Raw genomic sequence first — 14,350 nt, 5'->3', positions numbered from 1 at the left:
GTCAATATGACAAGACACTGAAACATCATGGGCAGCTATAAGCAGCATGGGATAAACATTAAACCACACAAACAAAAGGGAGAATTGGCTGTTTCCTTCTCTTTCATGGGCATAATTAGGTCTTTTGGTGCCATCCAGATGAATACTGCAGGATAAATCCATCTGTTTTTCTTTATGTATCCATATCCTCATGATCTTTGCTGGATTTGCTACAATATTGGTTGAGTTTTTAACATGGTTTTCTGACCCCAGTATGGATAATGTGTTGTTGAAATCACCTTTCCTAATAATGCTGTTACTTCTGTCACATAAAATGCAGAATATACTTTCTGATGCCCTGAGTATCAGACTCTTTCAAAGAAAGTTGTCCTCTATCTTCTGTAACATATTTGACTCAGCTTATTGCTAGATGCCAGAATTTTCTACACCTAATCGATGACTAAAGCCCTTATCTCCTTCATTTTTTTAATCCCTGCTGCTCGTCACATATGCATCATATCTATTAAGCTACCGCCCTCGCCTTGATGTAAAGGCCTTGAAATCTGCACATGACAAGCTCATTAACACATTAAAACACATTAAAAACTACTTCAGCTGCCCTCCAAGGTCCAGTCAAGCAAGGGACATCCTTGTAGGGATAGCTGTGAGTACGCATATCACACCACTGGACATAATAGCCCAATGTTCAGAGCACAGAAACTAATGAAATTATTGCTGGAATGGAAAATACAAGACTCAAAGGAGCTGAGTGTGGGATGTGTGTCTGCATGTCCTCCATTGGGTATGGTTTATGAACTTGTACTCTTTCTTACCTCGTTTGTCCAACTTCTGTATTTTAAGCACTTCGGATTTGTTTGTACCCTTGCACTGGGGTTAGGTTTGAAAAATGAGAAAACTCATGATGTAATTAAGTTTACTTAAAGATCTGTGTCCATGTTCAACAGCGTCTTTATTGACAGAGTGCACAGTAGCTGCGAGTAGAATAGGCCAGAAAATATAGGAATATTTAAATGGAAGTCAAAAAGATATAGACTGGGAGTGCAAGAGGCACTAGTAGTGTGTAGATAGTAGTGCTGAACTTAAATGATGATGTTTTTCTAGATGAGGTCATCATCTAATACGCCCTCCCCATTACACCAGTGAATGAGTGTATGGCCATGTGTGAATTCTGATGAAATATTTGTCAGTCAGGGGATGTTTCTTATGTTTACTCCTACAAGTACGGAGGCTAAATCACTTGTGTCAGGATGATATGAGTAAACTGAAGGTCACTTTCAGCATGCTTTAGCATGCCTGGGAGGCGCTGCTGATAAGGAAAAAGACAAAGAGGACAAAAGTAAAATTAACTTTTAATTTCCCACCAAACTATGACAGTCAGAAACAAGGAGATGAGTGAAATCTCTTGCAACATTCAGCACAGAACTGTATATAAAGCAACTTATCTGATTCAGCCCATCACTGAGGCAGAGTATGTAATGCTGTTTGTGCAAGTATAAAAATGTATGGATCTTAACATGTAACTCAGAAAAACTTTAGTGACACCTCCTTAGATGAATACATAAATCAGATCTATTCATTTCCTTTTCAGAATGCTTTGGTGGATGCTTACAAAGAAGACTTATTTACATGCTGATAGAAGGTATTACTTAGTAGAATTTAGCAGCAATTTTCTTGTTCTCACATAATTGGCTCCCTTACATGTTATACCTAATTCAGTTATGTAGTTTGCTGCTCTGTATGACTCCCAGGTTTATATCTGGAAAGCTTGGTTTTATCTGTTTTAATTTACAGCTAACCCAAATCCCCACCTGCCAATGTGCTGGTATCAGATAGGCTGCCTGAACCAGCCTCTAAAATGGATGGACCACTTCTAACCAGGGTGGCTAAAGCCAACTGCATCCCAGAGCCCTCCCATCCTCCCTTATTACTGGAGGAGGGCCAAGTGACAAGCGCTTCTGGCCATCCATAGTGGGTAGGTGCATAGCATACCAATCTGCACCCACCATTAATGTGATGGATGTAATGGTACGAGGGGATGGTAGGGTGTTTGTTTGAGTTATTTTTGTTTGGATTTGTTTTTTTGTTTGTTTGTTTGAGAAATGATTAATGCATCCCCTGAAAATAACTGGAAATAATGGTATTTAATGTATGGGATGAATCCATCCTCTTCCTCTTATAAATACATTTGCTAAATATGGATATGAACAAAGGCTCTCAAACTTCAGTAATATGTGTTACCACTAATGACATTGATCTGAGGCTTTAAAAAAACACAAGATTGCATTTTTCTGCTGTGAGTTATGGAAAGCTCATTCACTTACTTTGAGGTTTACCAAAGAACATGTTTGTGTTCAGAATCTGTCCCTCTAGAAAATTAAGTCTTCTGTTTATCCACAGAATGACATAGATGGAAAATGAATTTAAGTCTCCCCTGGCAGTCTTTTGGTTATGTTTGCCTTGGTCTGGTCCTGAGACCACTTTGCCTTTGAGAGCCTCTGGCTTCTTGGATTGTAGTTTTTCTGTAGAGAAGCATGCATAGATACAATAGTGTGGTGGTGGTCTCTGTAATGTAGGTGAGGAATTGCAAGAGACTCACTTACTGAACTGAGATGGCAAATTTTGTTAACACTTATTTAAACAGCCTGTGAACCCTATAGTCACCCTGTTTTACAATCTTGAATTATGAGCTGCTTGAAAATACATAGTATTTTCTGCTTAAATAGTTTTATGTCTGTTTATTCCTTAATTGAAACAGTGTGTATGTACCTGCAAGTACCTTTCATATGAAAGCCATTATTAAATACTGGTATTGCAAATGTGTCTTTAAAATGTATTTTATTGTGTTACAGAGTGTTTGTTGAGAATCTCTCCATTAAACAATTAAGTTTCCACGGCTTTTGGCAGTAACCAGTATAGGTTCTGTTTTGTCAGCAACAAATGGCACGCTGCCTGCCAATTACGGGAAGATCTTGCCTTGAGATGCAGGGGTCAGCCTATGTCTGACAGCAGTCTGAGCTTCACACACACACTTTAAAACTTGATCTCCTGAGGGGTGACTCTTTGTGCAGAAGGTGCTTGGGACACCCAAGCCTTTGCTTGGGTATGAATGGGATTACTTTGAAGAATCAAATACCTGCTTCATCCTAAGATCATGGATCTTATGTAAAAGGATAAAGACAAGTGCTCATATGAACCCAACTGCTGAATTTACTCCCTTTTAAAGGATCATAGAGAAATTTAGGTTGGATGGGATACCAAGAGATCTCCAGCACAGCCTTCAGCTCAAAGTAGGGCCAGCTGTGAGATCAGACCAAGCTACTCAAGGCTTCATCCAGAAAGCTTTTGAAAGTCTTCAGAGACAGAGCCCGCACAGCTTCTCTGGGTGACCTTATCCCCTGCCAACCTGTCCTCATGGGCTAAAGTGCTCCTTACATCCAAGCTTAATTTCTCTTGTTTCAGTTTACAGCCACTGTGTCCCACTACTGCTGAGAGAGTGTGGCTCCAACCCCTAATTCCTGCTCTGCTGGTATGAATGGACAAGCAGGTGGCCATCAGGGCTCTCACAGCCATCCCTTCCCTGCTCTGAGCAAGCCCCAGCCCATCAGCCTCCCCTCAGGAAATTGTCCTGGCTAGGAAATACCACTCTGTTACACTGCAGCTAAAGCCACCTCTTCTACCTTCCCTGCTGCAGCACATGTTTAGTACAGTTGCTTACCCTCAACGCTGTGTGCCCACGATTGTTGAGATGGGAGGAGGTCAGAAGGAAAGTATTAAAAAAATAATAGGACTTCTGTAGTAGAACACCTGTGCCAGCAGGGACAGCTCCTGCAGCTGAGTGGTGTGGAGAACTGGGTGTCCTGGCTTGGGAGCAGAAAGTGCACAGCCTAGCTCTGAAGCCTGAAGTAAGAAATCATTGTTCAAAGCAAACAAGAACTGTGTGCACGCAGCATAGGAATAGAAGTGCAAGATGTAAAGCACCCTCTGCATCACTGTGCTGGGATAGCACAGGAAAGTGCTCTCAGCATATATTAAAGAGCCAATGAAAGGTATAGTGAGTCTCAGCACCACTTGTTCATCCCTTGAACTCTGCTAGAATGCTCTCTAGGTAGGACAGCTGGAACTTCATGATCCTTGAGGTCCCTTCCAACCCGGGTCATTCTGCGACAGTAACTGCAGTGAACCATCATTTCAGATCTGGTAAAAATACCAAAACTTCTTTAGGGGCTAATCGATGGCAGGTATGGCTAATATAAGTTCTGGTAAGTAAAAATTCCTTAGATGCTCCCACAGTGTTTTGATCTCATATTGTTTATTTTGTTGTCATCATTGCTGTTTAGTGGAGTAAATGGTCTTCTCCCTCCCTGTCTATTCTCTTTGTGTACAGAGTACTGGATATGCTGTTACCTTCTCGCCTAAACTACTGTAATGCCATCATCTCCTGATCTACTATGGAATACAGTGTTAGAAAATTTTCATATTCCATTTCCAGGGCACCCTTTTACCCCCTTCTCCTTCATCCATTTTCCCCCCTTTTCTTTTGCTCTTTTCCCCTCACTTCTCTCTCTCTCTTTATTTATTTTTTCTTTTACCCTGGACAAAAAAAAAAAAAAAAAATTCTTTATTATTTTTTTCTTTATTTTTAATTCTTATTCTTTATGGCACTTTCAGTTCAGTGAGTTGTTTTGGCAGTAAAAGCTCTGTTTCAGCAGGAAGGAAAAAAAAAAAAAAAAAAAGGCAGGGCAGGACTGAGTGAGTTAATTTGGGGGGGAAAAAAATATCTTTCTATGGAAGTTTCCTAAAAGGAGCACTGGGGGCTTTGTTTGGTATTTAGGTTCTGAAAACACATGGAAATTATTTGAACTTTAGCTTTTTCCTGGCCCTAAAACCTAGAGGAGTCTGTTTTACACTTTTATCTGTCAACCATGGAAAGATGAGACCAGACAGCCAATTAGCAATGATGCGTATCTGTTGACTAGACATCATGGGACAAAACTATAGGTTGTCTGAAATAGCACAATTCAGTCTGAAATTGCATAATTCCACTGCCTGCCTTCAGTCTTTGTCTGCACTAGATAGGGATACTGCCTCGTTAGTGTATACAATGGACATGTGGGTATAATTACAAGTAGCTTTTGTTTGGAAAAAGAAGACAACTACAGAAACAGAAGCCAAGGCTCTTGCTATCCACAGGCAACAGTCCCATAGGAACTGGGAGAGGCCTTCCCGGAACTATCAAGGAATCCTACTGCTGATCACGCCATAGCTGAGTGCTCTCCCCTCATCTCAGCATTCTCTCTTGTGTACATTCTGAAAATCATCTTTCTCAGAACACCTGAGAAACACCTTAGAAATATGGAAGGATGGAAACTTCATGTAGAAATAATTGTTTGAAAATTCAACTGCTCTCCCTTTTTATTATGAGTTAGTTGTTAACTCTATACACACAGATAAAGACTAAAAAGCCATTTATCTGTTTTTTGCCACCATTGGCTTTTCAACGCAAGGGTCAGGCTACTTTAGCTATAAATTCACCCTAAAATTGCTTCAGAAAATCAGGGATCTTAAATAAAAATGCTGGAATTAGAGAAATGCTGGAATCATAGCAGATGTTTGGGAGTTGCTGCTTTCCAGCATTCCTCTGAGGGCCAGTGAGTCCAAATAACAATGGGAACTGCTTGAATAGAAGACCGCCATTATGCATTTAATTTACATCTTAATGTGTTGTTGTTGTTTTTCCTGCTCAAGTAAACTACTTCTCAGGGTGCACCTGTATAATGAATTTCCACGGGAATAGCCTTTTGTGATTTTCTTTCTTGCTATGTAAACATTAGAGGATCTTCCAGAGATCAGACTTAGATTAAAACAGATGTGGAGAATGGGAGGACTGTAGTGGGACTTTAAGCAGGAATTAGGAGTTTAGGGACCAGACCTCTCCTTTTCTTGGTCTTAAAAAATACACAGAGATTTTGTGTTACATGTGAAGGGTTCAGCTGGTGCATGTATACTCGTGTTGGCTGTGCAGTGACAGCTCAGTAGTGTCACGCAGTGATGTGTGTGTGAGAGAGAGCAATCAAGCCTTGTGTGTATACCCAGCATTGTATCTATCACAGATCCACCTGTGTATATGAGGCTTCCAGCAGTATGCAGACATTCAGACAGCCTTCAGCACTGGGCAGAAAATTGCCTACAGCTCTCAATCCATCAGTGAAATATATGCCAACTGTACCACACCATGCCTATAAGCCTCTGCTCAACTGCTGTGCACTAAACTTGTGAAGTCCTAGGAGAAATCAAGTGAATATGCCTTGTATATGCCAGTGGTGATGACCTTTCCAGCTAACACTGGCTACAGGTCTAACTGACCTTGGCAGCACAAGAGGGTCCTTTTTTGACATGGCTGAACTGTTCTTGAACAATTTATCCAGTGTGCTTGGTACAAACAGTCTTTTCTTCAGTACCAAGCATGCATGTCTTATCTTTCCACCTATTCTTTTTTTTTTTTTTTTTTTTTAAAGAATCTTAGCCATTGTGAAGCAGGCAAGGAAAAACATGTTCTCTGTTTATACTGTTTGTTCTCCTCCGTCTCTGCTATTCGATCGTGGACAATAACATTTCATGAATGCTTGTTTTTACTTACTTGTTGCTCGGATGATTTTAAAGGAGACTCTTCTTCTCTGACACTTTGTCTCAGGGCCTGATCCTGTGATAGAGATGTTGATGAGCCATTTGCAATTGACTGAACTGGGTTCAAACAACATCTACTGTTGTCTTGTGAGTGCAAGAAAAAATATACTTGCTATTCTATTAAAACAGCAGTGCAGTACATGAAAGAAGACAGGATTGAAGGAGAATGCCTAATAAGAGACCTCCCTTCCTCTGTTTTATCTTCTGAGAAAATTCTTCGATGAATACTGGGGAGAGAAGAGATTTCAAGTGCCCAGAATGAAGAATCCAGGCAGGTCTGCATCTTCTTTGTGTAGGGGTCTGTAGTGTCCATGGGGTTTGTTTGTTTGTTGTTGTTTCCTCCAATAGAAGAGGCAAATAATCACAGGAGTTTCAGGATCAAGATGAAGATCAGTGTTTTCTTCTCAGTGAAGAATTAGTGATAGTGTCTAAAACAGATATACTCACCTGAATCAGTTGAGACCAGTGCAGACAGTGACAAATGCCAGTATGTTTACTTGCAAGGTTTCCTTTTTCTTTTTCTTTTTTTATTTAAAAAAAAAAAAAAAAAAAAAAAAAAAGGAAATGTTGTGAAGGTACTGCACACAAAGAATTTCTCTGGGGAAGAAATATATGGTTATGAATATTAAGGGAGAGAATCAACTCATACATGCTCCAAGCTGCTCTCTGTTGCCTTGGCTATTCTCTTGTTTGGGGCTTTTTTCCTATCATTTTACTGTTTCACAAATGGTTTGGGGTGACTCAGAGGCATATATTTTTTTCTTTCTCTCTCTCTCTTTTTTTTTTTTTTGTTTTGTTTGTTTTAGCAGCCATCAGACATTACATTACAAGAGCTTTTAGACCTGTATTGCTTCCTTTTATTTTCTGTCCTTGCTGCTATTTTGAAGTTTTATGTATATTCTTGGTAAGAGAAATAGAAGGTGCACGTATTGTAGACAATAATTTAACCGTGCCATTTTAGGCCACAATCTAACAACGTGTAAAACAATATATAACGCTCATTTCAATAAGGATTTCCATGGAAGACATCTATTTCCAGTGTAGAACTCGAATCTCAGAAGAAATTTACCTGTACAGTCCTATTAGGATGTCCTTGTTTAAAAATCTGGAAAGTAAGGCATAATGCAAATAGAATCAGTTACGTTATGAATAATGTAGGCTATCCATTATTCTTTGTAAAAAGTTGAACGTGCTTCCCAAACCTATCTAGATACATTCCTGTTATGTGATCTCCATTGCAATGACTGCAATGGAAGACAACACTATGTAGCAGAAAGAGAGACTAGGGGGGATTATGTTTGGCTGGAGCGTAGAGACAAAAAGTGTCTGAATTATACCAAAGTGCTTCTGTGTCTTCACACTGATCACCCCCTTCACAAAATACAGCTGCCCAGTGCAGGTGGAGGGGCACAGGGCTTTTGTGTGTCCTTGCTCTGCTTCGCACAGCTGGGCATGCTCCTGGAGAGACTTGCAACTGCATGGCCCGGAGGAGATCTGAACTTGTGTCTCTGGGGACAGAGCTGGTTCACAGTTACCGCAAGCCTATGCCTCTCCATTGTTTCGTTATAAAACAGTCCCTTTGGCTGAGGTCCTGCAAAGATTTATACACATTCTTGATTCTGTACGCTGGGAATAATCTCACTGAACCACAAGCAATGTGCAGTTGTAAGACACTGCAGACTTTGCTTGTGAAAATTAGTGCAAAGATAAAATAGATTTAAATGTGTAGCTAATTATGCAGCCTTCTTATGTGGAGGCTGGGTGAAGGGAAGGGGAGCAGAAACTTTTTCTTCTGCTAAAGCGGAGCTTGAAAATTCTTCTGCAGTAAGTTGTCATTTTGAAACTGGTGTCAGGATCTGGTTTTAAATAAATTCCACTGCAAAACAGATTTGATTATAAAGGTTTCTAGATCGTGGCTTCTCAGTGGTTAGATGTTGAAACCTCAAGCAAACAAACAAAACAACAGCAACAAAACCCCAACACATTATTTCTTTGTGAATTACTGACTTCTTCCTTTCCCACTCAGCTTGGTACAGTTCCACTACCTCCCTGTAAGTTATATGTTGTAGAATCAGACCTTCTGGATCTCTAGAGAAAGTCATCTTTTGAGTAATCTAGGAGCCAGGGAAGGGATTAGAGAAAGCATGCTTTAGCATGGCTAGCACTTCCTTTTGCAGTATGTGCTGTACTGCATAGGGTACCCACTGACCTTGCTGAGATTGTCTTTAGAAGGGAGGAGAAAGATCTCAGTGAGGTGGTTGAAGTTGCATGTGACTGGGAGGCTGCATGGGAATTTTAGAGAGGTGTACTTGAGTATACTGGGTTATGCTTCAGAATGGACCTAAACATTCTTGCTTTCTAGTTACTGGGAAGGGGATTTCCATTGTGCATGTGTAAGTAGTAAAACTAGGACAAGAATGAAAAAGCGAATGTCCCACGTTCCTTTTTGGTTGCATCCTTCCTTTTCTCAGCATCACTTCATTCACACACACTATGCCTTGTAAGCCCTTTTTTCAGAGGGGCTGGTGGAGGTGAAGATATGAGAAGGGAGTTTCCCAGGCTGCTAAAAGAGGCTGCTAACCTCAGTCTTGAGCACTGAAGAGCTTCTGCTGTTAGGCTGTAATCTTTTGTTTCAATGAGACAAACTCTCCGTTACTTAATTGGGCAGAGCTCCCATTGAGTTATGCTTGGTTAACAACTCTGGAATCTGTCTCTGTGCAGTTGTGATGAGCATTTCAGCTCAGCCCAGCCAACAATGATCACCCCAGCTGTTGATTCTCAGAATTTCCCAGCTACTGTCATTGCGCACTATTTGGGGAGGGAAATTTCTCATTGAGCAGCTGCAAAATGTACTACACATACTGAAAGGCAGAGCCATCAGCTGGCAAGTGGGAATGAGCATTAGACAGAAGGCAGAGCACAAACCTCTCTCTTTTCCAGCCCATCTGCAGCATCATTGTCAAGAAAGTTTGTGTTTGGGATTCCTTCCCCTCCCCTCCCCCCCCCCCCCCGCCGCCGCAGCCCGGCGCCCACCTGGCGCCAGGTGCCCCCCGCCATCTTCCCGCAGCCCCTCCGGCCCGCCTATTTTTAATGAGTTTGAGTTGTTTTTGCAGTTGCCTTTGGGTATTTGTACCCTGCAAAAGGTACTGGTATTTGGAATGAGAAAGATCTTCTGTAGATCTGTCTTGATGGTGACAGAAGGTTTGGTTGTGTTTGGGTTTGTTTTTTGTTCGTTTCTAATGGAGCCAACAGACCTTGTTTAATACAGTGTTTAGCATCCCGGGGAGTTAGAGGTGGAGATAGGTGGCAGTGCATCATGGACTTCTGTTGTGAGATACGCTCCTCTCTAAGCTACAGAAGGGTAGAAGAGCACTGAGCTGTGTATATGCTATGGAAAGGGACTGTCTAAAACTATGTTCTCCAGGGAGGCTGGAGGTTTCACCTGATGCCCACTGTGCATGGCTTTCTAATTGTTACATGTACTTGCAAATCTGTATGTCAGACATGTGCAGTACACTGTACTGCTGCTACACCGTTACCATATGCAAGAGTCATTCTGTGCAGACAGCAGGCATTGGGCAGTATGGTCTTTTTAAAACAAACACTGATCTGCTTATCTAATGTGCACTAGCCATTTTTTATTACACTGAACTCAAAGAACACTATTCTTTCAGAAATCAAAATAGTTGAGCTATAAGACAGGAAAAATTAGATACTGCTCAGGCTTTTATTAAAACACCTTTAAAATCCTAGTTAGACTTTGAGATAAAAGAAACAAAACAACAAAACAACAACAAAAGGCCTGCAGGCATCTTGTTAAACTAGGGAGAGGCAATTAATGAACTAGGTGTGAAGATGAACTGAGATGTGTATAAGAGACAGATTATGAAAAGGGTGTTCAAATTACAGAATCCATAATATCTGGCAGAGAGTTTAGGGGTTTTAATTTCATAATCTTGGTTCATTTCTTAAAGAACACATGCGCATAATGAGGAGGAGAAGCTTCCCCTTGTGTAGCACTCTCTCAGTATCTTCTTTTTTTGTGTAAATATGAATTACTTCTGCAAGAAAACGTATTTGGATTTTATCACAGAATTATTAAAGTTATGGCAGATGTAATGCTTACATGTTATGCTTAGTCATTACATCCTCACTGTATATCTCCTTAAAGGTCATTCCATATAAATGGGCTTGAGGTTCAGAGGAACCAATGCTCCATCTGCTCTTCTGTGTTGCTGGTGACATGCTACTATCCTGTTCTCTATCCATGCCTGAGGATTGCCTTTTGAGAAGTGTCAGCCTCATGCTGATTGAAATTACTGTGGGGTAAATATCATTCAGTGAAGGAACATGGATCCTGTCACCCTTTCTATGGACCACAGTGTATTTATGTTCTTAAAAGACAGAAGTACCTATTGCTTGTGCAGCTGCTTTCTGGTCCTCAAAGGTGTAATGAAAGGGCATGACAAACATGTATGAATAGTATGTATAAAAGGCTGACAATATTTTGGGGTCAGAAGGAGATGTATATAAATGGGTTTCTATAGGGCAGATATGTACTTAATTTACTGGGTTCAGGGGGGATGCAGCTAAGGAAGTAATGCCCCCTGGGCATTTTGTTTGTTTGTTTGTTGAAAGAAAAATAAAGCTGTTATTTTGGCTTAGTTATCTGAATTTCAAGAGTTGTACACCATCTGAAGAGTAACTTATTAGAAAAACAAGGAATGCTTTTCCTTTGCTTGAAATCAGTCTCCCCAAATATCCAGCTGTTGTGTAAGTAGAGCCAAAAAGAGCAGATGTGGGAAGAAAAGAAACTGGAGAATGTATCATAAAATACATTATCCCATACTTGGAAACATGCTCCTCACATCTGCTTTTATCTGCTCGATATGCAGCCATCGCCAATTTAGATTATACTTCCTGATACTCTGAGTGGATAGATGTAAGTTCAGGCATAGTTTGGGATGGTCTGATCTCATCTGTGATACCTTTATTTTTATATACATACAGATGCTTTTATTTTTATACGCATACACCTCTGAAGCTGGTCCCCCCTGTGATGCCCTGAAATGTTAAATCAGGCAAAGCAGGATTACTTTAGCACACAAACTGCTACCTCACCCCAGAGACTGCGTGGCTCTGCTCTGTCTGTTCTGTAAGGTACAGTGCCACTTTTACTGGGTAGTAAAGAAGAAAGGGAGGGACAAGCAAATTACAGCAGTGCAGCCACTGGTGCTTTGTAGCTTTTATGGAGCCGCTGTGCCTGGCTGCAAAGGGACTCTTTGCTGCATTTCATTTTACAGCATCCACTTTGCGTCCCACTTTACTGCAGAATTTTAAGGAGTGTTATTCTGTTATCAATGTTGTTCATGAATTGCAGTTTTAATTGATGCAGACCTCATGTGGGGAGAAGAGCTTCTGATGTCTGTGTACATCACTGTTATAATTTTTGGTGCTTTTCTGTAGTAAATCTACTTACACTTCTGACAGTGCAGTTGGAGCAACTGAACAAACTGACTATATTGTAGATTCATACCAGTCTTTCAAAAAGCAAATACATATACATTTCCAAGGGAACACTCTAGTAATTGTTAACTTTTACTGGTAGCCGAAATGGCTCTGAGCTTTAATTATATTAATGCTTTATTATGTATGGAGTCTAGTCTTTGATATCCAGGACATTCCTGGCAGCTAAAGGTAGCTCAAAAAATTCAGGATCTGTCCCTGTATAATTAACTTCTCTACTTCCCAAAAATGAAAAGAAATAATTGGTTTTACCTTATTTACCCTCTTGGAACACTTAAAACAAACAAACATGCAAAAAAACAACACCCCTTAAAACCCTCCTACAGCTCAGTAGGAGGCATAATACAGATTTGCTTCATGTAGTAACCCCTTTGATTTCTTTTTCTTTCATGTGTGGAACTGTCGTTTATAATTCTGGTATTTGTTTGCACGTCTCTGAGAGCAGTGTTTACTCCCAGGAATTGTTTTGTGATGGCTGATTGCCCCAAATCAAGGATGGCTGGATAACCTTGCCTTTAGCTAAAATAGCTTGGTGGGTGTTTTTTGTTTTTTTTTCGCAGACAAAACACACTTATTGATAGAATATAAAAATTAAATGTATTTCTCCCTGCATAGGAAATAAAATGAGATCTGACCTTCAATAACAATTTGTAACATAGCATTCCCTAGCTTGTTCAGAAATCTGATTTTTTGGTTGAAATGGAAACTAAGAATTCATTTGCTTCTAGTTTTTCCCTACTTACAGCATACTTAGGGACCTAGCAGAGTAACGTTAACTTGGAGGACAAAGACCTGATAAAAAACTTGGCTTACAGTTTACTCACCCAAAATTGCAGATTTCCCCAGGCATGTTGATAAAAGTGACAGCTGCCAGAGATGTGACCACTTGTCATACATTACTTTCTGTCATATACATTACTTAATCATCCTCTGGGATATCCTACACTTATACCAAAGACTGTTAGAAGCCAAACGCTTCAATAGGAACCTTCATAAAGCCCCTGGAGACCATAAAAAATAGAGGGAGATTTTGCTGTTAGAGCCTTCTCTAATTTCGTCATGCACATGTGAGTTCCTTGCAGATGTGTTAAATTACCACGTCAGCCTGGTTACTTCTATATTCTACAACTGTTCTTTTATATAAAAAGTGAATGCTGATGCATCACAAAAAACATCCTTCTGTTCAGCTGAGTTTTTGTGCTTTTTGGGAATCTAACAAGTGTGGGAAAAATGTAGTGCTATAAACTGTAACAGCTGATCTCCTATGAGTTTGTGCTGAATATGTGCATTTTCTTGAGTCTTACAAATTAACACTGTATGTTTATGTCTTGTCTTTCTTCCGCCCTACCATCAATAAATGTACAGAAGTTGGTCAGGCTCAATATTGTAACTGCTATCGTTCTGTGAAAACTTCACTTAAATTGCCCTGGAAATGTGAAAGTTATTTAGCAGTGTGGACAAATGAAATGAAGCAGGTGCTTCAATGCATTTGTATAAACCAGCTTCCTTAGGAGGTTGGACCAACTTGCTAAGTCAGCTTCCTTCAACTACTTCAGCTATATATGCCAAACTAGGTACCCCATGCTTCCATTAGTCAATTGGGGGAAGAAGCAAGACAACTCTTTTTATGGCCAAATTTTATTGGATGTAACTCAGAGTCATTGCTCTGTGTCCAGGAGATCACTGAATGAATTTCAGTCAGGGATAGCAGATTGATTTAGTTGAGATTTTCTTCCCTGTTATTTTAAGAACCCAGAAGAATTCAAGAAATGTTTTTTTTATAGCATTAGCTATTATACATCATGAAACAAAAAATAAATATAGTGTATTGACAGGCTTTCCATCCTTCTTTTCCACCCACCAGTAAAACTCAGGGCATTTGAGTTGCTGTGTATCAATTTTTAGTATATATATATATATATATATATATATATATATATATATATATATATATATATATATTTCAGACTGTTGAACTTTCATTGTGGTCAGTATCACTGTAGAAAATATCACTGACGGAATTAGAAATGCAGTGTTTCCTTTTGAAACCTTAAAATGTGTATGCTGTTGGAATTTAGAGAACTTGAAAACATTCCACAGGCAAGAATATGGGCACAATGCTGCCATTCTGGGCAGAGCT

At 40.0% G+C, this 14,350-nt stretch overlaps 1 long non-coding RNA gene across 1 annotated transcript in view; it reads left to right on the top strand.

Annotated features, from left to right (window-relative positions):
- Positions 1-14,350, top strand: part of LOC107322426 — a 47,455-nt gene that overhangs the window by 24,193 nt on the left and 8,912 nt on the right. The window contains exon 2 of the long non-coding RNA XR_004309342.1: positions 1,589-1,639. This is a non-coding gene — a long non-coding RNA (uncharacterized LOC107322426). The remainder of the gene's footprint in view (positions 1-1,588; positions 1,640-14,350) is intronic.

This window comes from Coturnix japonica, chromosome 1 (assembly GCF_001577835.2).
Source record: "Coturnix japonica isolate 7356 chromosome 1, Coturnix japonica 2.1, whole genome shotgun sequence".
NCBI lineage: Eukaryota > Metazoa > Chordata > Aves > Galliformes > Phasianidae > Coturnix > Coturnix japonica.
This window is presented reverse-complemented; position numbering and strand designations above follow the sequence as displayed.